We start from the raw sequence: 26,615 nt of genomic DNA on the forward strand, positions 1-26,615 counted from the left end.
GGTTTCTTCTGTCCGAGCAAAGAATTGGTCAAGACAAGTACAAAATGTAATGAGATTTCACATTTATGAATGGTAGGAAAGGAAATGTGCTCTGCAGTGCAAATTTGCACGAAGTTAAATTAGGAAAAGAAGTATACCGTAGCTTGACAGGACTCTTGTGAGACAACACAGTAGCACAGAGATCCGTGATGAATACTGTCCTTTTTGTACCACCCACTCTTCAGGCTGTCGGGGGCGGAGGGCCGGAGCCGCCATATCCAAAACTGTGAGTTCGCATCAGAAGTCCAAGCGCAGGTGGTAACAATTCTGTGCATGTGTCCTGGGATTTTGTAATTAACAGCTCACTCCTACTTCCCCAGCCAACCTTCCACTCCGTAATCTCCTGCCTCATTTCCCTCTGAGAGACAAGAGATCCCCAAAATGCTTTATGCGGTGCTGTGGGAGTGGGGATCTCTATCATCATAGAGCTACTTTCTGCCGAGAGAGAGGTGGTGGACCCTCCTGTGGATGATGTGTTCAACAATTACCCAGAGGCACTGTGGCTCACTGGCTGGGTGAAAGAAAAAAACCTGTCAGTAGGCAATGAGAACAGTGTTAGTGACTGCTGAGCTACCCTGTGTAGAACCAGGAGCAGCAAAGTTTGCAGATCTATCACTCTTCACTTCTCTTTAGCCAACTCAAAGAATATCTTCATGCCTTGTCTGAGACTACAGTGAGGGTTTCACCTTGACTCTAGCAAGCTGTTCAAAATGAACACGTGTTACAGCAGTGTATAATACACAGAAATGTTCCATGCAATTCATTTTATGCTTAAAGATTTTAAACGGAATAATCCAAGTGTATTTTTGATACCGAATTTAATAGTTTTCTTTTATCACTTGTGTGAAAGACCCCTTTAACCTAAACTAATATCAATGGTTACTTCATCTGGGAAGAGTATCTTTTGCTACTTAGGCATCTTTGATGTTAAACGCCAGGATTCTTTCATAGGTTGTCATTCTATATCTGGAGAATGAGCCGGGTCATTGCTTTCAGACACAAATAACTAAAGTGCATAGCGAAAAATAATGAAAGTAATAACTATAACAAGAGAAAATCTTCATCGAGCAAGTGATCAGTTTTGACATAAAACTCGAGAAAACTCTAAGTAAGTTCTGCTTTTCACATCTCCCAGAAAAATAAACCGAGGCTTATTTGCATATACAAGTAAGCAACCCTTAAATAGGGCTTATTATCTGCCAGTGCTATTCTCTAGGCTTTCTATATATTAACTCCTTTCATCTACAGCAACCCTAAGAGGCGCTATCTCATTTCATCGATGAGGAAATTGAGGCATGAAGGTAACCTTTCCTAAGGTTGTGTTTAATAGGCTTAAATGGAGAAGGTAACTTACTTGCTTTAAGTCAGAAATTGAGGAAGAGGATTAAAAATGCTGACCTGCCAATTTTAAGATGAAATGTTGTTTATTGTGCCGGTTGTTTCTGAAAAGCTTGAGCTGAAGTCTAATTAATCTAATCAATCTCATAACCTCTGTCACTCTTCCCTGCTATGATCATGTCACCTGCCTTTTAACAAATACCAAGCACAGCTCCAGTCAGCTCACTCTGAGAGCTTGAGAAACTCACTTTGCTACTGTCCATAGCTCAGAGCGACATGCACATCAACGCCTGAAGATGCCCTCTGTTTAGGACTCTCTTGCTTGCTGCTAATCCTAGCTATACAGGTGGGAAAGGGGTAAATTGCTTTTACGGTCTGGAAACATGGCTTAGGTAAATCTTTATGGCCTTAGTGCCTTGGGAAAGGCATTATCGGCGCAGGGTGGGTAGAGATAATGCTTTTACATCAATAGAGCTCTATCCTAGTGCTAAAGTACAGTCAGGAGGAGTCTTTTACTTTAGTCAGCAACACTTCAGTGTATCTTTAAAGAGACACTTCAAAGCACAGGACTCGTTAAAATTCAACTCAAAATCTTATGACTTATCTGGAAGATATCATCTATCACTTACACTTCAATATGAAAGACTGTTTTGGGTTTTAAAAGACAACTGATGAATATTAAATACTTTATTAAATAACAGATTTTTAATCTTCCCGTTCCTACTCGATTATAACCTTAAATTTACTTTAAAGCATGCTTTGTAGGAAGCAAACATTTTATGAATTTATATTCTAAATTAATATAAAGCTAACAATATGAAATTTTCTCTGAGGTCAGACTCTGGATAGCATCCATGTAAGGATGCATGTTTAATTTTATTTACATCAAAATATACATTCTGTTGGATGGTTCTACTTTTAATGCACTTAACATTTATTAATAGAAGATGCAGGGAATCAATTTCATGGCTTAACATGCCATCATAATACAAAAAAGAAAGGGAAGAACTTTTGAACACAAACCTTAAGACAGGGGTTTTGTCTTTCTCCTCTACAGATAGGAAACTGTACTTCTCTGGCTCTCAGGTTTTTCCTCAAATCCAGTTAATAAGATGTCCCCTTCCTTCTTTATAGGGTTTATTTAAGAATAAAATAATATGAAAATAATTTGAAGATAAATAGTGTAGCATGTTCCACATTGTTTGAACCACTGAAATTTGTTTTTAATCTGTTTCTTAGAGACTGAATGTGCTAGTTCCTTCTCACCTTTTGGTCCCATCATAATTTCCAGTATGTCTTGTGTATATGTATTTGTCATGCAAATTGAACACATGGCGATGGTGTGAAAATATTTTGATGTCAGGAGAAAGTCTGTGGATTGAAAAAAGGTGCTGAACTACGCTTTGGGGTCCTCATTTTTGCTCCGTGTTCTGTTACATTTGGTTGCTGGACCTTAGCCCTGTTACTCCTAGAGGTCGCTACACCCTTCAAGGTACTGGTTTTCCAGTAGATAGCAAAACATAGAGATTATATGAAATAGTATCTACAGTCCTCTTCAGACCTGTTCAGTCTTCACCTGCCTCAGATTTTAAGTTATAATGTCAGTTTGGGTTATTAAGGAGCATATTAAAAAGCAAGACTATGTTTACTGAAATTACCGATGTGAAAGTTTATCTTTAAATACACTAAATTTCATTGACTCCCATAATTTAAATTTGTCATTAGTAACTTCATTAAACTCTTGTTTAGTGTTATGTAAAGTTAGCTAACATAATTATTAAGAATTTCTTTTTCTGCAAGGTACTTTGATAAGCACTTTTATATATTATATTATTTAATCCTACAAATAATTCTAAGTAATAAGTATGACAGTTACCACTATTTTATTTTATTTTACTTTTTGGTACCAGGAATCAAGCTCATGACCTCAGGCTTGCCAGGCAAGCACTTACGCCACTGATCTACATCCCCAGCCCACCTCTATTTTAAAGACCAGGAGATGGAAGCTAAGAGAAGCTAAGGAACTGGTTAACGTCTTATAGTTGCTCAGACATATTTTAGGGTTTGAATCCAGACTTCTGTTCTATGCTTTACCTTATAAAGGAATCAACTGTATTTTGATAGGTCTTTTTGAATCATTTAATGCAAAAGCCTCCATTAGATTACTCATATCTCTTAAGATATAAAGGGTTGTATCTGAATATTGGACCTAACTTCCTTATTCAGAGATTTGACTAAAGAAAGAATTTGAAAATCATGACTTTGAGTTAACAATGACCTTTTTCTCCTATAGTAGTTTCAATTCTTCCAAATTATTTTTAAAAATTCTGTCTTAAAGTTGGTTTAAATAATTCTAGTCAGATAGTCTGATAAGTAAGATTTGAAAAAAATTACTGTTATTTTAAATGCCCCACTCAGTCCAGGCTGGAAGAGAACAGTTTTGTCGCCAAGTTAGTCAAACTGACAACTCATGTGACATTTTTCTTCCATGACAAAGTTAGAGATGAAGGTAAGATGCAAAATTAAATGATTAGATCTCAAGGTCACTTGACTATGTAAACACAATTTTAGGCACAGATATTATTTTTTTTAGTTCTATCCAGTAGAGAGAGATGACATGTTAGCTATTAAATTGCAATCTTGATTCCATACCTTCATAATTTCCTACAGTATCCTGATAGAGAAATCTGAATAAGCAAATATTTTGCTACCTTACAGACTAGGGAAATGATTGGAATTGAGTTCCCCTAAGGGAGTTTTGTGCAACTGACTTTGAGTACAGCAAAATTAATAAAGTACTTCAGATGTACTTATAAGGTAAGGGGAAAAATCTAAAATAAATTCAGGGCTGAGCATGTAGCACATGTAGCACAACAATGATAGAGTACATGCCTATCATGTGCAAGGCCCTGGGTTTGATTTTCCAGCACTGCAGAAGAAAAGGAAAGGAAAGGAAAGAAAAGAAAACAAGAGAAAAGAGGAATGATGGCATAGATGTTAGAAAAAGATCCCTTTATTATTTAATAACTTTAAAATGAGCTATATTTAATTTATTCCATCAAAAACAATATGGAAATCTGTGCTTTAGATGCAAGTGGTGTTTGGTGGCTATGCCATACTTAGGGATGGCTGGTGCAATTTTCACCTTACAATTTGGAAAACAGTCACTCTTAGCCAGGATTCTTTATCCTTGAAACCAATGATCTAATGAACATATCAGCTGTTTGGCTGATACTAATATTTCTCTCCTTTTTTTCCCATAAATATTTAAATATCTTATGAAAATTGTAACTGTTTTTGACACAGAACAATATTGAAAGGAAAGTGCCAGAAGTTAGACGTGTAGAAAAAGACATCAGTATGCAGGAGTTGGAAGAAATAATATAAAACCTTTGATGAAGTGCAAATACCAGAGACAGATTCCTGGTATGATGTAGCTCATAATTTTTTTATTAAAACCAGTTGAAGAATTGTTTTCATTTTTATATTGTCTTCATTCTTTCTTTAATAGGCAGATTTTTGATATAATGACAAGATGAATAATTTAATGTTTTCTTGAATGGCGGTGGAAATATAAGTAAGTCATCTGAAAAATTCTAGATCTCTTCAACCCAAATGCAGTCACTGAAACTTTAGGTTAACGTTTTTTACTCTTGTCTTCCATTGTTTTCTTTGGTAGGTGCTCTGGTGCCTCACCAACCCCCAAATGCAGCCAAGCAAGCACTGTCAGTGATCAGCTCTCAATATTGGTCTTCAACTGACCTTGATGTAGTGTCTGATATTAGGGCCTATGCGATTTCCAGAATATCCTAGGATGCTGGATCTGGCTGATACCTATACATGATGCTTGCAGGGTGACTCAGACTCACTCGTCACACCTCTCCGGGGTTATAACTTACACATTTCTTATTCTCCAGTTTTAGGTTTTGTTTCTGCACAAAGCTACTCTTGAAGCAGTGGTTCTCCAAGTGGGATCCACTTGCCTCCAAAGTTTTACTGAGATACTAAGATATTTTTAATATGATCTTCAGGTATGCTGTTTCTTTTTCCTCTTGGGCTCATTCTTTTTCAACTTTGGGGGATCTTCCAGTGGCATTCAGAAAAGAATGTTCATGTTAAGCCTGTTGTAATGTTTTGAGCTTTAGTGAGGATTTGTTGGGTCACGAAAAGTGTTTCTGTCCTAAAGCAGACAGGATTTCACTCAAGCATGCTTGTCAAACATACTTTGCCCAGAATATCTTTTCGCTTTTATTTCCACAATCAGACACTCCATTATATATTTGTAACCTGAGAGAGATGCCTTTGTGTGAAGAACAAATCATTCTATTTCTTTCCTTTTAAAAATTGTCACTGTTTTTGTAATTATCATTAACTATGCTTCCTATTCTATTTCAATGTATCTTATAATTCCTGGGTTTAATCAATAGTTGAGTTTAAAATATATAGTAGAGTAAATAAGTAAACTCTATTCAGCCCTGCATTTATTGACTTGGCTTGCAAATGACTGTGTAATCTAATAATTGAGAGGCTTTAAATCAGTATCCATATGAAATAACAAAAAACTACTAATTTTAATAGTTGATCTTAGCCAAAAGGCCGAGAAGTGATAAAACTACTAATTTTAAGTGTGCATTATTTTTGTAAGACTAGCTGTCTTCCGCTCGTGTGGATATGAATTATTATTCCATTTCTTTTAAAATTTTGTATCACATCAGTCATATCCTAAATTATACAAATTAGTTCAACCATTTAAAAAATTAATCAGAATTTTTAGAACCTCAGCAATATACATCAGAGTTTCAGTGAATTTGATTTATGATTGTAACAAAAATATTTGAGATGTATCTAGATCATTCTGGAAGATAATTTATGCTAAAGAAGTTGGCATATGAAAGAGGACTCCTGAGAATGCTTAGACAAAGCCCTGCTCAAATTTTGATTAAGCTTTTTTTGCCTGTAAATGGATTTTGTTTTTTTTTTTATTACTTCTGAATTCCTCATCTTGTTTCATACTTTTTATAGTCACATTGTGTCACATAGCATGAAACAGAAAATTTTTCTGGCACTTTCTGATAGTACCAGTGGGCCAAAATTGCTCAAAGAGCCCCCAGTGGATATTTCTAGTTGATTCACAGTGGGATTTTTTTTTAAACAATCATGGAGCAAAGTACTTTCATTGTTCATAAATATGGACTTTCTTCACATGGACTGGAGAGAGCTTATAACCAGAACTGGAAGGACCCAAGGTCTAGCTTCTGTTCCGTGGTGTCCTAATTGTGTGGCATTGGCCAAACTACCTAGCCCTTTGGAGACTCAACTTCTTTTTCTGAAAAATGAGACTAGCAATGCTTGGCTTGCTTTTATAGGTTAGGTTCAAATGGAGTCCTTTGTAAACTCTAAAATGCTTTATTATCATAACTTCAAATTAGGAGAAACATGTTTTTATTTATTTACTGGTCATCAAGATAAACATATGCAATAATTTCACATCCTTGATAAAATCACACATTGGCACCCTATGCACGATGACTTCCTATGAGCTGTTGACTTTGAGCCATTTAGGGAGTTTTGCTGTCATAGTCCCATCAAGAGAGCAGCAGAGTGTTATCTGATTTGTGATCAGAAACGTCCATTTTCAAATTTTGGCTCTATGACTTATTAAGTATAAAACTTTAGGCCAATTTCTTCATCTTGTTGAACCTCGGTGTTCCTTGAATCAGGGATAATAACTGATGTGATTCTTATGAAAATTAAGTGGGATAGATTTTTAAAGCACTCATCAGAAATCAGTGAGTGATTGTTTTGTGATAATGGTGAGAAATATGCACTAAAAGCAGGCAGCTGACCCCTGACCCCTAACCCCTGACCCAGACCATGTAGTGACTAGAGCCAGTATGAACAGCTTAATGGTCAGAAGTAGAGATAACTAAGGTCTTAGGAGTTGGTAGCTAAATATTAGTTACTATAAAGATCTAGAGTACTTAGATTTTCCATACCAAATACCTATAAATTAGCAAATATGTTCATTCCTTTGTTAGCAAGGACAACTTTCAAAATGAGCAAAAATATGAACAGAATATTTTGTCTTCTTTAAACATGAGTTTGACAATGTTTTACTTGCTTCGATTTTACACTTGATGCTATCTGGTGTTTCTGACGTCTGTTTCATTCACAGGTAAACACATTCATGTTTACCCCTGAGTAAAATTAACCTAGAGAGGGAGACGTTAATCTTAAAATTTGTAATCCGTGGCAAATGACATCATGAATGGAGTATCTCATTCTTATGGTCAGAGGTTATCTCTTTTTCCTCCTCTGGAGATTTTCATAATGCTCAAATATTTATAAACTAACCCAATACAGTTTTTCTCAACTATGTGCACTCTTTGCTCATTTGGACATTTGTGGCCCTCTGGCTCTTGTCTTTGTTTTCCTATTCTCCTGTCTCTGGGGACATTTTAACAGTCATTAGTGTGACAATGACAGGGTGGGAAAGGAACACGAGGTCAAGATTCAAATCCGTCTGTCTCATACATCACCCTTGCAGAATGAGTCATCATATCATCAGGAAGTTGGGTCCTGAGGAACCAGCCCTTGTATCAGCTTGGTCCCTTGTGCCTGAGATGAAAGAATTCAGTGAAGACACATAGGCAGCCATACAGAAGTATAGGGAGCGTTTCTTGTGGAGCGGATGTAGGGATTTCTTCCTTCAAGCAAGAAGGCTGGAGGTGCCAGGAAGGCATCTGTACTGAGTGTGGGTTTGGACATCTTTTAACACACACAGTTATTCCTGGGGTACAGAGAACTACAGAGATCATAATGCTTCTTGACATCTTCCCTAGAGGTTACTTTCGACTTCCAGAATGTCTTCCTCATTCCTTTTAGATGGGGACCATCATCATTTTAAAAACTTACGAAAGAAAAATTCCTAATCTAAATTTGAGTTCAGCTCAAGCTGGAAAGCTCTGTAGAGAATGTCTCCTTTTCTGCCATCACTGAGCCATAGGTCTTGGCAACCAAGTGTACCGTGTGCCTTGTTCTAGAAAAAGGCATCTCTGTGTCATAATGAATGTGCATGATGGATAGCCTTGAAACATCGTTGTGCTCCATGGGGTTGTTTTGGGCCTGAGACCTAACAAATGATTATAAATGTGTTACATACTGAGGTCATTGTATCTTCATTTAACTACAACTGGCACAGCCTGCTCTTTTGGACTTGCCTTGTCCCTCAGGCCTGCAAACGTTTTAACTACTTACCTAACATCATAAGGTCTTTGTAAGAAGCCTCCAAACTTTTGTGACAACTGCTGCTGGTAGTTCCAGCTGGAAACGGGATGTTTCATGGGGTATTTGTTGGAAGGCAAAATGATGAGAGATTGGCCTGCATCCCAGGGAGATGGTCCCAGGTTTCATGGAGGCAGTCCAAACCACCAGCCTTCTGGAAGGAGTGGAGCAGAGAAGCAAGCTGTGGTGAGAAAGAAGTCTTGAAGAAATGTAGGAGAAAATGCATCGGACTCCATACTATGTGTCTCTTTCGGAAGTTCATGTAGAAGAGGAGGGAGAGTGAAGAAAAGAGTGGAGTGAGACAAGAGGAGGAGAAGAGAGGAGAGGAAGAAAAGGAAGGAGCAAAGGAGAGAAAGGAAAGAGAGGAGAGGAAAGAGGAAGGGAACAAGAGAGAGAGAGAGACACACACACACAGACAGACAGACAGAGACAGACAGACAGAGACAGAGACAGACAAAGAGACAAAGAAAGAAAAATGCTTGAAATAAAAGAGAGACAGCTCACAGAATAAGAACCAACAAGTTCAGGAGGACAGGGACACAGAAGAATGGGAGACACAGAACTTGGCAGTGTCATCTTAAAAGTAGAATAATTCTACATCTTAGCAAAGAAGAGAAATCCATAAGCCCCTCGCAAACACATTCTAATACGAATGGAGGAAAGAAAGACAAGGGAAACGGATGAGAATAGTGGGTCCAGGAACAGGCTGACATCCAGATTTAGCCACCCCAGATTAAAAGGCAATCTTGAATGTGCTCTGAGGGGCTGGCAGCGGTCATAGTTGAAGGCACATTGCTGGAAGGTACTCAGAAGTGGTTATAATGCTTGATTTCAATGTTCAATAAATTCATATATTACATTTCCATCATGTGTACATAAATAATGAGCAAGTCGTTTTCCTTAGTTCAAATTCTAGTCTAAGAACAATAATCACAAAAAATAGGGAGACAGAAGAGTATTCCTTTTATTATTCTCAATGGACTCGTTCTGTTGTGATTTTTAAATATAAGGTATTCCGTGAGTGTTGCTGAGTTGATCTACTTTGAAGGAGTCATCCCTATGCTCTTTGCACCTTTAGTGTCTGTGCAACCTCTGTGGACCAGCTCACTCAGCCTTGGGGTCAGAGGGGTCAGATGCTCCTCGTGGGAAGCTACATAGTTTTGACCTCTGGAATGTGTTGTTTATGCTAATGCACACATAGTCATCCGCCCTCCCACAGTGAGATGGTCACTGGACTCCCAATCAGCAATTAGTGCTTGTCCCAGGCCTGCTTGCATGGATGTAAGGTCTCAAAACACAGCCCGAGCTCTGTGCAGAAGGACAGGTGAACTCTGACCATGAATTAGGTACATTTGTTTTTTTTTTTATCCATCCTCCTCTCATCTCCTCATTTTACTTATGAAGACTAGACATAATTCTTTTTTAGTTCTGTATCACTTAGCTGCTTACCAACAAAAAGTTATCAGAGCCCAAAAAATAATACCCCTGTTTAAGCCTCCTCTTATTAGTCTGGCTGTTTTCTATCAGTCAGAGAGCTCTCACATTGCAGACAGATGGACGTTGCTACAAAGTTCTTTGTTTACCTTTGATTTCAAGAAATGGGGGTAGAATAGGGAGATTCAGCAAAGCTCTTTCAAAACTACAGTAAGACCTTGGTTTGCGAGCAGAAGTCATTCCAGAAACAAGCTCGTAATCCAAAGCACTTGTATATCAAAGCGAATTTCCCTATAAGAAATAATAGAAACTCCGATGACTCATCTCATGGCCTGAAAATGTTCATATAAAATAATTGTAATACTGGAATATAATACAAAATACTAATGAAAATACAAAATATAAAGAAAAATAAACCACCCTGTGCTTACCTTTGGAAACCTTCATGGCTGGTGTGAGGGAGATGAGAGAGGAGAGTTATTGTGTAGGACGACTTTCAGTATCAGTAACAGAATCACTGTTATCTATTGGCTCAATGGAATCTTTTTCTTTTTATGCAACTTTAACAAGGAACCTATCCCATGTACTTGCTTTTCCCTCCTTTTAAGGATTTTGCAGAAATGTAACACTGCATTGTTGTTAAACAGATTCATCACTTGTACTGCTACACCCTTATTTGGGTTTTCTACAAAATTTTGAACTGTTTGTCACATTTGACATACCTCCCAAATCTCATTTGAAGTGAGGACTCCTTTGTCATTTTCTCCTCTTCCTCTAAGGTCAGATCTCCTCCTTAACCTCTTGCTGTTGGTCTATGATCACCCACAATCCTGCAGTGAGCAGGGAAGAACCATTGGCCCCATTGTGATCCTGTGATATTTAACATCATGTACTACTTGTATTGCAAGACATTGCTCATTTAGCAAATTAAAATTTATTAGAAATATTTGCTCTTCTTGCTGAATACTTGCAGAGCAAATTGCTCACAATCTAAGGTTTTACTATACTTACACAAGTAATTCAAAAGCACTTTAAGAACCTGTTAGCAAAGATGATCAATTAAAATAGGTGAATATTAAGACATAGTGAGCCTTTAGTACTATGCTCTTTCTTGTAGTATAGGATTATTATGCTATAAGAAACATTTATTAAGTAGCAATGGAAAACAGTCTGGCACTTATACATAAAATTATAATTACTTTCTCATTCATCAATTTCATTTCTGGGTTTATACTCAAGATAAATGAAATCAGGGTTTTGAATGATATCTGTATACTTAAGTTCATGGTTACATTGTTCAACATAGCTAGAAAGTAGAAGTGTTTCACAATGGGTGAATGGATAAATAAAATGTTGTATCTATCTATGCTTATGCATCTATATATATATATATATATATATAGATAGATAGATGGAGTATTATTCAGCCTTAAAAAAGAAAGGAAATTTTCTGATGTGGTATAAAATGGATGAAAACTGAAGATGTGCTAAGTTAAATGAACAATTCACAAAAGGATGAATACTTCATGATTTTATTTATATAAGGTACTTAAAGTAGTGAAATTCATAGTAATAGATAGCAAAATGATGATTATCGGGGTCATGGGGCAGGGGAGATAGAGATTTATTTTGAATAGGTTGAGAGTTTCAGTTTTACAAGATAAAAAAGATTTTGGAGCTGAATGGTGGTGATCATTATATAACATTGTGAAAGTAATTAACACTGACTTACACATGTAAAAGTGGTAAATTTTGTATGCTTAGTATTTTATCACAAATCAAAGTAAATTTTAAAAATGCTAAGAAAAAATAAGAATCCAAAGAACAGACACACTTACAGATTAGAAATATTTCAATCAATGTGCAAATGAAGGCAAAACTGACTTCTTACATAACAGCAGAGGGAAGTCAATGTCTGAGAGGTACAATGTGTGGTCATATCCACTTGCTATCTCCCAACCCTGAACCTAGATTTGTCCGATCCCCTGTTTAATTATCGACTGTGTCAGAAATGATCTTGTGTATGTTTTTAATAAAGACCTCAAGAGGCCCCACAGCTTCCAGGATTGCTATCTAGGAAACCTGCTGTGTGGGAAAAGTCTGACCCAGCTTCCTGAAGAAGGCACACAGAGGAGGAGGAGAAGCAACGTGCCCCAGCCACCAGCCAGCCGGCCACTAGACTTGTGGTTGAAGATACCCTACACCAAGCAGCTCTGCCCAGGCTGTCGGCTGACTTGGATGGCTCTAAGTGAGAGCAGGAAGAGCCATCTAGCTAAACATAAGTGGAACTACCATTCTGCAGTCTTGTGACCAATAAATCACTTTTAAGCCATCAAGTTTTGCAGTGAGTTGTTATGCAGCAAATGTTAACTGGTACGCCATGTCACTAAACTGTGCCTCAGCTTTTCCAGTTCTTTATTCCTGTAGAGCTAACTTTACCAGTTTTCTTTTGCTTGTATTCAATGTCCAAGCTATTAAAAAAAGGTTGCAAACTCTTCCTTCAAAATAAATCCTAAATCTGACCATTTCTCACTACACTGGTTTGTTGTATGTTAAAGAAAAATGAACATAAAAGCTTTCATGAAACAGAAACCTTCTCCTGTGACCTTTAGGTATACATATTCCATTGTGTTTATAAAGCTTCTCACATTGCACTGTAAATATTTGTTTAAATGACTTATGAGTGCTTTGAGAGTAGTAACCACACTTTTATTGAACCACAACGCACATCATTGTTGTTCTGTAGTATTGTGCTAGGGTGGGTAGCAGGCAATCATGGAATCTCTCCTAAATGAATGATTGTTTTAATACAAATGATGAAAGTTAATCAATTAGTAATAAAAATTGTCATGAAGACTTTTTGCATTTTGAACACTGATTTTCCTAGAACTAATAACAGCCTATCCTTGAGAAAGCCTTTGCGTGTGCATAAGCATATTCTTAATTCTTTTTGTGGCTCACAGTGGTTTGAAAATGTTTTCTTCTCTTGCCTGCCTTTGTTTCCCCCATGTCACCAAGTATAGATCTTTATACAAAGTTGGTGTTGATGCTGGTTTATTGAATATCAGTTTGTGTAACTCTTTATATTTACTGTCAACTTGGAAAGCTTTATTGAAAGGATAAAAATATTTTACAGAGACTTGAATACTCATATTAAAAACATGAAAAGATATTTTGGCAAAATACCTATACTTACATATGCACAACAAAAATAGACAAACCAATAAGCAACACCCAAAAAAAAAGCATGCCATAATTTTTTTAAAAATCAGGGAAATTAAGCCTTTAGAACACTACACTTTTTAAAAAAAATCATGCAAGTACATGTTCTTAATTAGTTGTCTTCTCATCTTGTCTTATCTCCAGAAATTCATTTCATTAATATTAGAATTCATTAGATTTTTATGCTTTTTGAAATATCTAGTAAATTCTATAAATAAGAGATATGAAATAGTTCACCTTTTGCAAAGCATAATTACCTCTTACAAAAATATGGATAGAAAAATTATTTTAAGAAGTCTGGTTAGGTGGGCGTGGTGATGCACTCCTGTATCCCAGCACTCAGGAGGCTGAGGCAGGAGGATCACTGTGAGTTCGAGGCCAGCTTGGGCTACACAGTGAGTTCAAGTCCAGCCTGAACTGCATAGTCTCAGTCTCAAAAAGACAAAAAAAAAAAGTCTGGTTAATATCAAACTTTGATAGAAATGGAATTATATGAAGTATATATTACTGATTGCATAATTACCAAAGGAATGTAATTTTCCAAATTTATGAAACATGATCATGCTTAGCTATGACCCTCCATTACCTGTGAGCTTCTGCGTTCACCACAGCATACGGGGAAGTGGAATTCTCACTCAAATATCTGTACCTCTGGAAGCCCGCTGATGTTTCCAGTGACTGCGGGAACACTGAGAACTTGGGGGATTAATATCCTGATTCTCAACCACTAATAATTAATTCTGCTGTAACTAATGAAACAGCTGAGACTCTTGTGCCTGAGAACAAGCATTCTCCTTCACCCTCTCCCTATCCATAATCTCCTTTTTCCTCCCTGGCAAAGGCATCTCTCTCACTCTGAGTTAGCGTGCTGTCTCAGGGTGTAACATTCCACAAAGAGAGATTAGATTTATTGTGGTTGCCAGTGGGATCGCAGAGGACTCTGATAACCAAATAACAAACAAATCTTTGGGAAGATGTGGCAGTTTCCAGGTCTTTGCTTTCGGAACATAAATAAAAGGAGCTCTTACTCAAATTGTTAACTGATTGTGCTGTATGGGTTCTGTCATCTAACTCAAGAGTTCAAACACATGATGTCGCCCTCAAAAGAGGGCTTCCGTTCCCAGCTAGCTTCTACGTGAACATATTTTTCAGTGCTTGCATTTATAAAGAGGAAAAGAAGAAATAAAATGGATTTTGAATCCTGTCTCCTGTCTTCTAGTTGTAAAAAATTTTCATCCACAGATATGTGAATTCATCTTTTTTTTTTTAAAAAAAACACTGCCATGTATCTGCATAAGAGAAGCTTTCCAGTAAACTTTAATTGTTTATGTTTAAAAATATTTAATTTGTAATGTTATTTTCATTGTATACTATTCCATTGCATGCTATTTAAAAACTACAGAAAGCTTCAGGAAAAAAAAAATTAATGTGGCTTTATGGCCAGAGCACATAAACCATTAAATTTCATATTTATACATGTTACTGCCACACATATAATCATTTTAAGCTTAACTATATAGACTCATATTGCTGGAACAGCAGTACCAGGGACTGCTGAGTTTGAGAACAAAAGGAACCATATGACTCTTCTGAGTATTATTATTATCATTTTTTGTTTTTGTTTTTCTTTTTCCTCTACTGGGAATCCAACTCATGACGTCACACTTGCCAGGCAGATCCTGCGCCGCTGAGCTAAATCCCGTCTCTTCTGAATATTAAAAAAACAATTTTTCATGTGGCGTTTATGTCTAAATATATTTTTAGTAGTGGTTACTAATTTTACGAAATATTGTGTTTTAATGTGGTATTTTTATGCATGCATATAGCATATTTTGATCATATCCATCCCCCCTTGTCTTCCTTGATGCCTCCCCCACCCGTCTTCCCTTCCTCTTGTCTAATAATAGTTTCCCCTTTACTTTCCTGCTGCCTTCTTCCTGTTCCCTGTCCCACGCTCCACTTCTTCTCCCCACTTCATCCCCTTTTTCCTCTTCTCCCTCTCCTCCAACTCCTTATTTTTCTTTTCATCTTTTTGATTCCAAATATTAAGGAAAACTCACAATACTTGTCTTTCTGAGTCTGGCTTATTTTGCTGAGCATGGTACTATCCAGTTCCATCCATTTCCGTGCAAATGACATTCCATTCTTTACAGCTGAATAGTGCTCCACTGTGTATTTATACCACATTTTTTTTTTAGATTTATTTTTTTATTTTAAAAAATAAAAGAAGGAAAACATTAACAGACAGACATTCATTTACAAAATAGCATAAGAACAATACAAACAAAACAGTTACAGACAAAGATGTAGGAAATCAACCATGGTTGTTATATTACTTATTGATATCTTCAAAGTGGTTTCTCAGGAAAACAAATAGAGACATACAAGATTGATCAAACAAGTAATCATTAACTGTTCCTTTCTGTAGAGCAATAGAAGACAATAGTACAACTATGTTAGCTAACCTGTATATACACATTTGTGTAATTTCCCCTTCTTTCCCTCCTCTTTTCCCACACCCCAGTTGCCCTTTACTTCTGAGCATTTTCCTTCGTTTCACAATGTCTATCATACTTCCTAGTTTTTGTTCATTCTTTCAGGTTCTTACACTAGTGAGACAATACAATGCTTACACATGCAGGTCTGATTTATTTCACTTATGAGTATGGTCTCTAGTTGTGACCATTTACCTATAAAAGCCTGGAGTTTATCTTTCTTTAGAGCTGAGTAATATTCTATTATATAAAAGTACCACAATTTTTTAATCTAATCCTCAGTGGATGGACATTTGTGTTGCTTCCACAATTTAGCAATTACAAATTGTGCTGGTATAAAAATGGGTGCACATATATTGCTGTGATGTTTTCAGATCTTCTGGGAATATACCACATTTTTAAATCCAGTTACCTATTGATGGGCACCTGGGCTAGTTCCATATCTTGGCTATTGTGAATTGTGCCACAATTAATGTAGTGATGTAGACATCCCTGTAGCAGGCTGATTTTGATTCCTTTAGATACATACTAAAGAAAGGTAGAGCTGGATCATATGGTTTATCTAATTGTAGTGTTTCGCAGAACTTTCATAATAATTTCCATAGTGGCAGTACTAACTTACATTTCTATCAACTATGTAAAAGGGTTCTTTTTTTCCTGAATCATCTTCAGCATTATTGCTTTCATATTCTTCTTGTTGTTGTTGGTTTATTTTTTTGAGATAGGGTCCTGGTGTGTGGTCCAGGCTGGCCTTGAGATCACTATGTAGTCCAGGCTGGCCTTGAATTCATGGCAACTTTTCTGCCCCAGCCTCTGCCTGCTGAGATTAGAGGTGGGCACCACCACTCCCTGCTTGCTTTCGTATTATTGATGACATCTATTCTAATTGGGCTGACATGTAACCTTAATGTGGTTTTGATTTGTATTTTCCTAATGGATAAGGATCTTACTATTTTTTCCTGTTCTATTGGAGTCCTATTCAGAAAGTCTTTCTCTATGCTTATGGTTTCAAATGTTTCTTTCTAGCAGTTTTTAATTTTCAGGTCTTAAAAGCCTACCTCTGTCATCCATTTTGACTTGACTTTTGCACAAGATGAGAGATAATTTCAATCTTCTACAAATGCGAGATAATTTCAATCTTCTACAAATGCGTATGCAGTTTTGTCAGCACCATTTGTTAAAGCAGCTGTCTTTTTGTTCAGAATCAGATGGTTTATCCCCATCTGATGGTTTTTGTTTCTGTGTCCTCTACTCTCTTTTTTTGAGACAGGGTCTTGCTATGTAGTGCAAACTGGCCTTGAACTTGCTTATGTAGCCCAGACTGACCTCAAACTCACGGTGATCTTCTTGCCTCAGCCTCCCAAGTGCTAGGATTACAGGCATGCACCACGACACTTGGCTTGGGTCCCCTATTATGTTCCATTGGTTTATATGTCTGTTTTTTGTGCTAGTACCATGCTGTTTCTGTTGCTGTAGCTTTGTAGTATAGTTTGAAATCAGGTATTTTGATGCCTGTAGCCTTGCTCCTACTTCTTAGGATTGCTTCGGCCATTCTGGGCCCTTTTGTGTTTCCATACAATTTTTGTATTTTTTTAAGTTCTGTGAAGAATGCCATTGGAATTTTGGTGAGGGTTGCATTGAATCTGTATATAAAATTTCACAATATTGTCATTTAAATGATATTAATTTTATTTATCCATGAATATGGGAGGTCTTTCCATCTTATAGTGTCTTTTTCAATTTCTAACTTCAGTGGTCTGTTATTTTCATTGTAGAGGTCTTTTGCCTCCCTGGTTGGGTTGATTTCTAGGTATTTTTATTAATTTTTTGAAACTTATTATTAATGGAATTGTTTTCCTGATTTCTATGCCACCTAGTTCATTATTGGCATATAGAAATGCTGTGGATTTTTAATGTTGATTTTTAATCTTATTTTTATATTTGAAACATAGATAATGGGTAACACATTGCTGTGGAATAATTCAGAAAATTAAAAGGAATCTGTCTTGTGGCAATAGCAAATGCTTTTGGTCTTCAGTAAAAATTTGAGGGTTCCTTTGGGCGGGTATTACTTCTTACTTTTTGTCCTCATGCCTGGCAAAGGGCTGGATGCATATTATGGAAAGCTGCTGGTCACCAGCATCTTTGATTTCATTTTGCTCCAGTCTGCTCTGCCTGCCAGTGCTGAGCAGCTGTGTCACAGAGCACTGTCTCTCTCTCCTGTGCTCAGCCCACCTGCCTACTTGCAGCCCTAGAAGCTTGATTTGTGTGGACCTTGTTATTGATTGTTTATTTCTTTGATTTTTCTCCAATACTATTGTTTGCAAAGTTATGCAAAAACCAAACAAAACCCCTTGATTTAAATTCTTACTGAATGAGTGAACAGGTAACTGAAAAGATGTATCAATGAAAAACAGAAGAACATACAAAAAACTCATTAAAAATGATAATATCATAGCTCAGGTTTAAACTAGTTTGTGAAATTTATAGACAGCACCTCAGAGCCAGCTTGGTTTAAATCCCACAGTTATATGTTGTGTAGTTTGTACCACTTACAATTGTCTGTTGCAAAGATTGTGTGTGAGGAAAGGCGAGATCATGCAATTTTGATTTAATTTTACAAAACTAATACAATTGGGGGGAAAGGAAAGATGTCAAGTTTACAAAATGAATTTAAAATTTCTTTCATAACTAGGAAAAAATTCTGAGATTTTCTTAAAATAAAAACAAAAATCACATACGGAGTGGAAGGATGAAAATATTTGATAGTTTATATTTCATCATATAGTAGTTGACTGAAAATATATTTTGCTGAAATTTGTGTTGTTTGCTGTGCACATTGTTATACTAAATACATGTTTTTACTTGCTATCAAAATGTCAATACTGACTTGGAAAGCAATTGTATTTTTAATATCTTTATAGTATATGCAATATTTATAGAAATGAGATAGAAAGCGATCAGTCTCTTTTGTAGCAATCATGGAAATCAGGACTAATTTAATCACATGAAGCAATTTATTTTACTTACTTTAATTTTGGGGAGCTAATATTTTAGAGAATAAGTGGCAAAAGAAGAATTGAGAGGACAATCAAAGTTAACCAATCATCAGACCAGGTGTGGTGGTGCACACCTGTAATCCCAGCATTTGGGAGGCTGAGGCAGGAGGATTGTCATGAGTTTGAAGCCAGCCTGGGCTACATAGAGAAACTCTGACTCAAAGAAAAAGTAATATTAGCCAATTTTCTTGGCAAAACGATAGTATATAGAATGATACATACAATGTTAGTAACTGATTAAAATACCTATTTATGGCTGGGATATAGCTCAGCAGCGCAGCGACTGCCTGGCAAGTATAAGGTCCTGAGTTTGATTCCCAGTACCAAAACAAAAAATATTCCCCCAAAACCAAAAAAACCTTCCCAAAACAAAAAATGTCTAAATAAAAATTTAGAGTTTTTAATGGAAAAGCTGCTTACAAGGTTATTATAATGTAATTATAATCTCTTGGCACTCTGAAGGACAAGGATTGTAATCGATTACTTTTTGATACAGAGAAAAGGAAATGTTGGCCTGAGGTATTCTGACAAACTGTATGCAAAGCTGAACTTTAAAAACGTCGACCTTAGAGCAGTAGAGAAGGGAATGATGTTACCAGAGCCAGGCTGGGGGAGGGAAAGGTGGGGAGAGGGTGACAACGGGCAGAGTGGAGCAGCTGAACAGCAGGAGTAACTTATAATGTTGTGTAGCACAGTCCGTTATGGTCAATAACAGTTAATTAAATATTTCAAGGTAGGTAGTAGAGAGAATTTTGAGTGTTTCCAACACAAAGAAATGGTAAATGTCTGAGGTGATACATATGACAATTACCCTGATCTGATCATTGTACTTTGTATGTATTGAAATGTCACAGCATACTTCATAAGTATGTATAATTAGCATGTGTTAGCTTAAGGACATATAATTTAAAAACTAGTAGCTTTCATCAGTGGAAAAATTTTCCCCCTATATTTCATTAGGATCAAAGGCATTGGCAGCCCCTAACTATTTTTAAGGATGTTTTGTGAGATTTTTTTTTTTGTTTGTTTTTTTTCTGGTACCGGGAACTGAACTCACGACCTTGCGCTTGCCAGGCAGGTGCTTTTGCCGCTGAGCTAAATCCCCAGCCCCTGTGAGATGATTTTTGATGGAATGGTGACGGTTGCCAAACTTGAGTTTTGGAAACATTTTAAGTGGATGATATTTCCCACATTTTATTTATTTACGTATTTTTTGGGTACTGTGGGTTGAATCCAGAGCCTTTGCATTGAGCTGTAGCCTTTTTTTGTTTGTTTGTTTTTTATTTTGAGACATGTTCTCACTAAGTGGCCAAGTTGTCCAGTCTGGGGTTGAACAAACTCATAGTCTTCTTGTCTCAGCTTCCAAGAGTGCCAGGATGATGGATGTGCCTCACCACACTGGCTTCTCAACCACTCTGGAAATCAGTATGAAGATTGTTCAAACAACTAAAAAGAGAATTTCTCTTCCACCCAGCTATTCCCTTTCTAGGTATTTTTCTGAAAGAGTTCATGACAATATGTCACAGTGATACATACTCACCCATCTTTATAAGAACACAAGTCATAATAGCTATATCATGGAATCAGCCTATATGTCCACCAACAGATGAATGGAGAAAGGAAACGTGGTATATATGAGCAATGCAGTACTACTCATTTATCAAGGATAACTTTGAGTCATTTGTAGGAAAACGGATGCACCTTCCAACCATAATGTTAAATGACATAAGCCAGACACAAAAGCATAATTATTGTGCGGTTGCTCTTATATGAGACACCTAAAATATAAATAATTTGAAGAGCAAAATAAAAGATAGATAATATAAAATAGAGGGTTAGATCCTTTGGAAATAGGAAGGGGTTCCAGAAATGAAAGTTGGAGGAAGGGAAGGAGGGCTGGGGACAGAAAAGAATTAAGGAGAATTATGAGCATGTACCAATTCTCCACCATGAGTGCAATGGTTACGTGCAGCAAACAAGCATTTAAAAATCATTTTCTGGGTGCGTTTCATCAAGTTAAGTGAGACAATGACTTCTCAGCATCCAAACTCCCTTTTGCCTTCTCACAACTGATTTAGGGTTAGATACTGAGGTAAGAATCTGAGTAGTATTTAAAGTTCACCAGATGTCCTCTTCTCTGAAGAAAAGCATTGCAGCCTGGGGTCAATTAATGCTGTCAGAGAGCCCATGGAACTTTTTCATGGTGTTTCTGTTAATTTTGTGAAACTGGGTCAATAATAAAATTCACACATTTGAAGTGTACAGTTCAGTGAGTTTTGACAAGTGTGTACAGTCATGCAACTGCCACCAAAATAAGGAACTGAGCTTTCCCCTCACTGAAATGTATCTTCATGTCTCTTGGCAATCAGCCTCCCCTCTCCGCTCCAGCTTCTGGAAACCAGTGGTCTGCTTTCTGCCACTACAGTTTGGCCGCGTCCAGATTGTTAATATGCAAGTGGGCTCATCAACTGTAGTCTTTCTTGTGTGTTTTTTTGTTCCCACTTAACACTCGAGATTTAGCTGTATTTTTGCATGTATCACTGTAACCAGCCCTATGAAATGGAGCTTTAAAAGTTAGACTTTTTTTTCTCTTTTAGAGTCCAGTGGCTCCTCCAGACTTCCTCAGACCTAGGGTGCAAATAGCTACCCCCACGTCTCTTCAGCCTAGATGGATGGAGCATGCAGGAGCTGGCTCTGGGAGGTCAGACTCCAGTTTCATTTCCACAGGAAAGAGCAGAAAGTTCTGGGCTCAGGAAGGGATGAAAAAAGCCTACACATGTCTGTTGTCTCCTTGTATTCCCTCCGCAGCTGCTCCTTGCTACAGAAGTCCTTAACACACCCGTAAGAGGGAGGGGATGATGTAAAGCAAACGGATCCCTTCATCTCCTCAGAGTTAGCGGTAAATAAATCTTTTTTCCTTTTGACTGAGACAAATGGCCTCCTTTCATTTGGTCAGTGCTGAGCTTCAGCATACGAGCCTACTGGCCAGTAATGTCAGTAGTTTTTTCTTTTTTTCTGCATACTATTCTGCTGTCCGCATATTTACCTCTTCCTGGACTTTTGTCTTCTCCATTTGTGGCTATTGTGAGTAAGGCCGCTTTGGACACTGACATACGGGTCTTCCCTTCTTGTTTTTCCTTCTTCTTAAGTGGAATGGCTGGATAGCGGCACGAGTGTACGTTTAACTTTATAAGAAACTTCCGAATAGCTTTTCTGTGCATTGTTTGTAAATTTTAAAAGAGGAGTTTCTTAGACAGGCAATCTTTTCTGAGTGAATATGTGACAGAAATTTTTGAGGAAGGGCGCTTTATCTCATCCTTTCCTGTGAGCAAACTTCTGTGATGTCAAGATCTAAAAAAACACAAATACGAATGACAGTGAATGAACCTGCTATCCTACAAGTGCCAACCAATTCTGACGTATTGCCAATGGGCCTCTGGGCACACAGAATTAATGAGACTCTATGTGTGCAAAGTAACCACTTAAAAACTAACCAGAAAGTACTGTAGGAAAAGAGTTATATAAAATTTGGCTAGGAATATCAGAACATTGGAAAAAATGTATATTTTACCATTTAATGAAATATAATTTATTATAAAATGTAATCCTTGTTTTAATTGCCATACAAAAGTATTCATACCTTCATTCAAAATTTGACAAAAGGACCTGAAGACATCAGTGGAAAATTTAACAAATAATTCACTCATCAGGAGAGGGATATTTGCAATAAAATAATTGTCCACTTAGTTGTTTTTCTAAAACTATTTCTAGTGCCTATTAGATATTGATGGAAACTTTTATCACGAGGTATATTTTCTTAGGAGATGCTATTTTCATTTTCCTGTTTGTTTGATGTGAGTGTTCTTATAATTCTTTAATATAAACAACTTCAACCTATGCTATATCTTGAAAAGTAACTGAGAAAGACATGTATACTAGAATTTATGGATGCTTTGAGTGGAAAATGGTAGTGGGACTCTTTGATCAATAGAGCATTATTTCTCTGCATAATGTCTCTTCTACTTACTCCTTACATTATCATTTCTACAAAACAGTACTGTACTGACTAGCTAGCATGTACTAGAAAATAACATTTGTGGTCTATTTAGGTACACTCGTAGGATTTTTCCCTGGTGGATTTGCCCATAATTTTATTCTTTAAAATCATTATTTTACACCTCATAGATGGATGTCTGGTAGATGCAATTGCCAGTGGGGAAATGAAGTCTTCTGGCTTAAGACAACTGCTGCTACTGTCCACTATTACGTGGGCCCTCTTCCTATGGACTCAGGGAGATCTGTTTCCGGCCCTCTTCTTTGGCTTTGAACTGGCATTTTCAACAGTATTGTGGTTCATGCCTTTCTATGTTAAAATATGTTGTATGTCTAGGATTCATGTCTTCCTTTTTCATGTAGTCAGTACTTCAGGTATTATCTTGAGTCTATTACTGTGTGAAACTATTGAACATGCACAGCCATTTAAGAATGTTCCAGAAAGATGTACACACACACACACACACACACACACACACACACACACACACACTACCCTAGAGATTGTGCTCCTGAGCTTTGCTGGCACCCTGAGGAGTAGGAATTGTAATGGGCATGTAAATAGAGTTATTACAGCATGAACATCAGAGAGGTTACTGTCTTGCTCCCTAACACAGAAGCAGTATTTACAATTGATATTCATGAGGCTCTTAGAAATATCGTATAGTGGCTGGGGATATAACTTAGTGGTATCAGCGCCTGACTGGCAAGCGCAAGGTCAAGAGTTTGATCCCAGGTATCAAAAAACAAAAAAACAAAAAACAAACAAGGAAATATCATATAAACATGACTGTTGTGAAAAAATTGACAGAAGTTATATTTTGAAGCCACAACTATAGGCCAACTGCTGTCCTCCGGCACACATTTGATATTGTACCAGAACCAAAATTTTAGGTTCTTTTGATAGTTGCCAAATGATTGAGTTTAAAGCCAAGGTCAGAAGTAACTGTGGTTCTACTTTTCCACTTACAGCTTGAAAGAAAGGATGGAGTTAGGTAAGGTGCTGTTCACTGAAACTGTACCTATAAATTCAGAGTACAATGTCTAGTCCATTGTTATAAATGTATAAGTTTCTCCTTTCTGTCACTTTACCATAAAAATAAAAGTTTCCTTCTTCCTCCTTCAAGGGTAATGGCATCTGACCCCACTGATTCATCATGCTGCTCCTGATGACGCATACCTCCCTGGAGATCCCCACTCATTACCGTTCCTCTCCTTCTCGGCACTGCTGCTCTAATGGAAGATTAGGTGGAAGAGGTTGGCCTTGCAGGCATGGGAGAAATAAGCCAGTAGTTAACGCATGTGGTTAAATCCTCCAAAGGGGTCTTCCGAATGATGTCACACTCACTTCATCCAACTGGGAAGCAACAAAATGGCAACTGTTGATGCGGACAGATTTCCCTTGTTTGCCATTGAACTAAGATTTTCTTAAAATAAGAGGTCACAGAGGGACAGTAAGTGCCATAAACGATGGATTTTTAGGATCACATAAAATTTTATTGATTGAATAATATGTAGAAATTTATTGAAAATGTGGTCTAACATTCCTTTCAAAGGCTTTTATCTTTGGGACATCAATGGAACATGAGTGTTAAAACATTTTCAGACCTTAATCATTTACATAAGTAATAAGATGGGAACAAAGCAGAGATGGGAAGGGCAGGGACATTAATGCATACATTACATTCCATATAAAAAGGGAGATTGACAAATAACATGTGCATGGTTTCGTTAACAGGCTGGCATATTAAGTTGTGCAGGTTTTACATTGTGTAATTTCAGGGAGTGGGCTGTTCACATTTGTAGTCATCATGGTTTTCTATACTTGTGATGGCAATTTTCTAGCAGATGTTGATACATTGTCTTGAGAAAGTGTCAGATTCTTTTTAATTTTTGCACAGACACTTTTGGATGAGTCAAAATATTGTCTGATTATTATTCAAGGATTCTGCTACTGCTCCATGCTGTCTTATGTGCTTTGGACAAAATAGAATAGTATTAAATTTCAAATTTATTATTGATAAAATGGTCAAAAATATACCCACATGTAAAAATGGTTGTGTGTATATGAGATAATATATTGAAATTGCCCAGCTTACCAACTGTAAAGGAAGGTATTATTATAAAAAAAGTTACATTCTGATGAGTTAACCTAGTAAACTAATATATATTTCATATGATTTCCTAAAAATTTAAAAGTGTATATGAACTGGTTACTTGACCTTAATTGAAAAGTTAAGTTACTGGTTACTAATTGAAAGGTGATGAAATATATGAATGGTGTTTATAAAATTTTGCTCTCGAACATTTTGTTAACATTATGAGAACTTGAACTTCAAAAAAAGTAATTATTAAATCTATGTCTGAGTTTTAAATATGTTCTTCATTCAGCTCATTAAAAATGGTATAATGTTGCAACAGCTGAATATCAACTTCCCTTCTTAGCAAGTATACCTTCAAATAAAAATTATTCTGATTATTGTCGGTTTAGTGTCTTTAGTATGCAGGGCATTTATATAATGTGTAGAAGTTAATTTTCTATAACTGCAAAGGTCTTATTATTGAAACCTACCGGCTAAAAGATTGCTTGGTTGCAAGCAAAGGAAGCATTTTCTTCATTCCTCGCAGACCATCCAACTCTGTTGGAATTTGCATATCAGGTGACCCCCAATAGCTGATTGGACCAAAATGGAATATGATCTCAATTTAGACAATCAGATTCAATCTCTTGATAATTTAAACTCTGAACTGGAGGCTGAACTAAATACCAATAGATATTTTACCTATAAGCAAAGAGTTGAGGACAGGAAAGTAAACTTGAAAGCTTTTAAACAAAAGTTACCATATTTTAGCTGTTCTAAAAATATAGCAAATTTTTCCAGTGCTTTTGAGATTTTCATTTTTTTTTTTGGCAAAGGGCTAAATATACTTTTGCACTTTGCAATTCTGGGATAAACTTACTTACATCCTTCTTCTAAATTTGTCTACCAGTTGGTGGTTTGAGTGGATTTTTATTACATTATTACATTCAACTGATGCTTGTCTTGAACCAAGGACGATTCAATATTGTTACTTCTTAACTTTGAAAAAAAAGCTTCTTGTGAGCCATGATCCTGTCTGTGAAGTACACACACACATACATACATATCTTTCTAAATGTCTGCTAGAGAAGCTGAAAACGCAGTTAAAGTCTTTCCAGTGACTTCCTGTTCTTCCCAACATGAAATTTGGAAGACCATTGGGGCCGTTTTAGCCATTTTAAATGCTTGTTATTTATTTATTTGGTGGCATTTGTTTGCAGTCATGAACAGAGACACCTAGACTGGGACTTGGGTGGCATCTGTACAGTGTGTATAATAAAGCTTCATAATTTTTCTAAGAAAACTAGTGTAATGTGTTTTTTATTCGATGAGAACTGAACATTTAGAACTAACAATTGTCTTTTGGCTTACATTATACTTGGTGGGATTTGGTATAGTTTTTTTGCCCCCTTTCTTATTAATTTTTTTTTTTTTTTTGGTTTTTCTCCGGTACCGGGAACCGAACTCACGACCTTGCGCTTGCCAGGCAGGCACTTTTGCCGCTGAGCTAAATCCCCAGCCCCCCTTTCTTATTAATTAATGAGGCCACTGGTTAGTTCCAGTACTGTAACATAAAACACTCGATCTCCATATAGAATCTATCTATCTTT

The sequence above is a fragment of the Chinchilla lanigera genome, unplaced genomic scaffold (genome assembly GCF_000276665.1).
Source record: "Chinchilla lanigera isolate Chin_1 unplaced genomic scaffold, ChiLan1.0 scaffold00012, whole genome shotgun sequence".
NCBI lineage: Eukaryota > Metazoa > Chordata > Mammalia > Rodentia > Chinchillidae > Chinchilla > Chinchilla lanigera.